Raw genomic sequence first — 4,244 nt, 5'->3', positions numbered from 1 at the left:
CATTATGTTTAGGTCTGTGTTTTTTGTTTTTTTTATGCCTGACTGTATTAAACTAAACGTTTATTGATGTATAAACTTTGGCTTGATTAATCTAATGATATAAAGTTAGGCTCACTAATAAAAAAATTCTGTGCTTAAAAAAATGTAGTTTGCAAGTTCGTGATTGCAAGGTATGCAATATGTTATCTTGAAGAGGTCATGTCTGACCAGTTGGTTGGAGTTTGAAAAAGCTCTTATGTCTAGACTGATCATAAGGCAGAAGTTAGGAAGAATCTGGAAATTTGAAGGATAAATAATACTGTATTCACAGCTTAAAAAAAAAGTTGTTCTCTAGTGGCTCAGCAGTAAGTCTGCAGGTTTACAACACTAAAAATCAGGTTTCAATAGCCATGGTGGGCAGAGCACAGATAGCCCATTGTATAGTTAAACAATTAACAACAACCAAGTTATAAAAAAACAAACTTGAAAAACATACTCTATCGTGTTGATCAAATACTAATAGTATTTTTGTAACTTCATGTAGTGACAGCTCCCATGTTCTTTAAGTTCTTACTCGGATGGGCTTGGTTCTTAGGGGGCTTAAGTCACTAACTGTGGTTATGGGATCGAAACTCCATGCCAAACATGATTAACATTTCAGATGTGGGGTTGTCTTAATGTTATGGTCAATTCCACTCTTCATTGATAAAAGAGTAGCCCAAGCAGTGGGTGGTTCCAGCCACTTGTGTTCTATCTGGCTGACAGTTCAAAATTGGGAAAAGTGGTGGATAACCTTAGTAGCTTTGCCATAAACAAAACAAATCTTACCTGGATATAATATAAACACATATACATACAAAAATTAATGTTTAAGATGTGCTTCAATAACAACAAGAACCACATTCTATTCTTCCATTTACAGTCCATTGGAGAGAGAGAGAACCTCTTCAGGATGTAGTTTAATGTAGATCTTTAAGAAGTAATTGCTAGTAGGTTGAATGGGTAGAAAAATAAGTTTGCATATGAAAAACTTGTTTCAACAAAGTATATTTACTTGCACAAGAATGAAGATCTTGGTATTTCCATGTTATTGAAAAGGAGACAAGACTCCAGGGTCAGATCAATCTCAAGATGATGACCTAATGCTACCACTAAAATGATTTAAAATTTATACATTCATTCCACAAACAATGAGAATTGTTGTCAGGAAGAGGAGATGAAAAACTCCCGAACAACAGTGGATATCTTAAAATCCTGGACAAGTTTATAAAAACATTTGTGCTAACATGAATTAACTAACCATAATCCTGAAACATGGAAATATTTATTTTAGATGTTTTATTTTGTTCTTTTTGTATATACAGGGTGGGGCAACAGTGGCTATATAGTTGTTTCATTTATCTCTCTCTAGGTACCCTGCCCATCTAGGGTATTGATGAGCATGGTCTTCCACTGATCCCTGTCTCCCGTTGCTCACATCATTTCTATAGTGTTAATTCCCTAGTTCCTTGGCGATTATTGATAGCAGCATCTGTCTTTGTCTTCATTTTTTTTTTCCTGGGATTTTTCTTGTCATGATGATGTTTTCAATCTCTTTTACTCACGATATGTCCTATAAAACTCCGTTGTCTTTTTGTTAAATTTTCCCACAATTTTCTTGGCCTTCTTTAGAACAACTTCATTACTTGTTTGTGTGTTCCATGATATTTTAAGCATTCGTCTTAGTAACCACATTTCTACTGTACAGATGCGTTTCTTCATTGTTTGTGACATTGTTCAACATTCAGAACTATAAAGAAGGATTGGATGAACATAACACTGTAGAACTCTCAGGTTTCATTTATAACGGTTTAATTTCTAACTATCACTCTGAAACAAGTTGATTTCAGTTGACTTCCTATTATTTTCTTTGGTACCAACAGTGTAGGAACTTTTGTCCTGCTCATATATATATATATATATATCCATTCTTCAGTATTTACTTTATTTGTTAAGAGCCACTTATGTGATCTATATTTCTGATACTTCGTTGTGTTTGTTATACATAATTTTGCATTTAGTGGTTGTTTATTGTGTATTAAATGTACATTTTGAATAGTACAGTGCTGTTAGTTTCCTTTTATGCTTGGCCTGGTGGTTAAAATACTCATCTCGCAATCTGAGGATCGTGGGTTCGAATCCAATCATTGAATCATGCTTACTCTTGCAGGTGTGGGGGCGATTATAGTGTGACAGTTAAAGCCACTGTCCATTGGTAAAGAGTAGCCCAATAATTGGCATTGGGTGGTGTTGACTAGCTGCCTTTCCTCTAGTCTATCATTTCATAATTAGGGATGGCTAGTGCAGATAGCCCTCGAGTAGCTTTGTATGAAATTCAACAAATAAACAGTCCTTATATTCTTTAACTAGTAATCTCATTCTACTACATAAAACTAACATTTCTAACTACATGATGCCCTTTTATTAATTTTTTTTCAAGATAAAATCAGGTATATACAAAAATCTTTACGTGGTGTTAATATTATTTAAAAGATTTACTACTATGTACTACCCACGTTTAGTTCCACTGTTTTAACCTTTTGGTTTAATTATATTTAGTTTTCATTTATGTGCCACTTGTTTAGCAGGTAAGTGTCCTTTTCACTTATGTTTTTTTTTATAAGTCTCCTTTTGTTTCTGTGCCCTCAAATTTGTTTTACGATTTCAATAATTTTTTGTCCTTAATATATTCTATAGGTAATTTTACTTTTATGTTAAAGGTTTTCATGTGTATTCACACTTGAGTGTAAAGTTCCCGACTTTTGTATTTCATTAAAGGACCAGTTCTCCTAATTTTATTTAAAAGAGTTTATTTGGCATTGTATTTTTTTATGTTTAAAGGTTTTTTCTGTTTTGCTAGGTATTACTTGTTAGTTTTTTATGTATTAGATGAGTCAGTTGTTATGATTGTGAGTTTAGTGTACTCCTAACCGGTACCCCCAGTTGCACAGCGGCATGTCTGCAGACTTACAGCACCAGAAATCGGTTTCGATACCCGTGGTGAGCAGAGCACAGATAGCCCATTGTGTACCTTTGTGCTTAAGTACAAACAAACGAATCCTAGCCGGTTTATTACATTGAATAGATTTTGTATTCTGTTGCGTTCTCGCGGATTCGAATCCCATCCCACCAAACATGCTCGCCCTTTCAGCCGTGTGGGGCGTTATAAATATACGGTCAATCCGACTATTCGTTGGTAAAAAAGTGGCCCAAGAGTTGGCGGTGGGTGGTGATGAATAGCTGCCTTTCCTCTAGTCTTACACTGCTAAATTAGGGACGGCTAGCGCAGATAACCATCGTGTAGTTTTGCGCGAATTTCAAAACAAACCAAATCAAAGTGTTGTGTTCTGCAGTGTTAGTATTCGGTCTGACTGAGGGTTATGGTTCACTTGGGGCGATTTTGCTGGATAGCATTTTAATTTTAAAATTCTCATTAAATTTAAATCAATATCAACATGAGGACAAGTATATCACAGAGAAAGGAGTGTGGTGTGTATATAGCACACACACCTTGCTCTCCTATAGAACATGTTCCATATAATATGAACATTTTAAATTTCTCTAAAGATCTAAGTCAGAACATAGTTAATCTAGTGGGGATCGTGTGCTAACTTAGGCCTAGATTTTATTTACTTTTGAAAGATTCATTGCAGGATGCTATCTACTGTTTCATTGGCTAATTGTATTGCGTCACTTTATGTGGGCCTACTTTAGGCCATCACATGGCGATCCAATTTTGTGATTTGTCAACTACAAGGAGACAATTTGAATTATGAAAGTGGTGTTGGCATTTTTCAGTCGGATTTATTTTTATGCTGAGAGAGAGAGAGAGAGAAAATCAAAACTTCTGAAGTTTTGTGGACATTTTCTCTGATTGTTCAACCTGCTGAGGGGCATGCTTATTATCTTTGTACTTAGTTTATTTCGAAGTAAGGTTTATTTTCGTATTCTTTTTTTAAATACAGTTCTTTTATTTACTTTTTCATTTATATATAGCTAATTCTTTTAATTCGTGTAAGCCAGACTGTTTCATTCTCCAAACAATGGAATATCGTCCTTTCTAGCAGAACACAAACCTGTAATTTATGAAATAAAGTGTGTATTTTTGTTCAACTTGTGGCGTATATTTTTCCTTTCACTTCCAGTTGTTTTACTACCTAACTGTGACCAAACATCTTCGCCCTTTCAGCCGTGGGGGCGTTATAATGCCACGGTCAATCCCACTA

The sequence above is a fragment of the Limulus polyphemus genome, unplaced genomic scaffold (assembly GCF_000517525.1).
Source record: "Limulus polyphemus unplaced genomic scaffold, Limulus_polyphemus-2.1.2 Scaffold5051, whole genome shotgun sequence".
In the NCBI taxonomy this organism is placed as follows: domain Eukaryota; kingdom Metazoa; phylum Arthropoda; class Merostomata; order Xiphosura; family Limulidae; genus Limulus; species Limulus polyphemus.
This window is presented reverse-complemented; position numbering follows the sequence as displayed.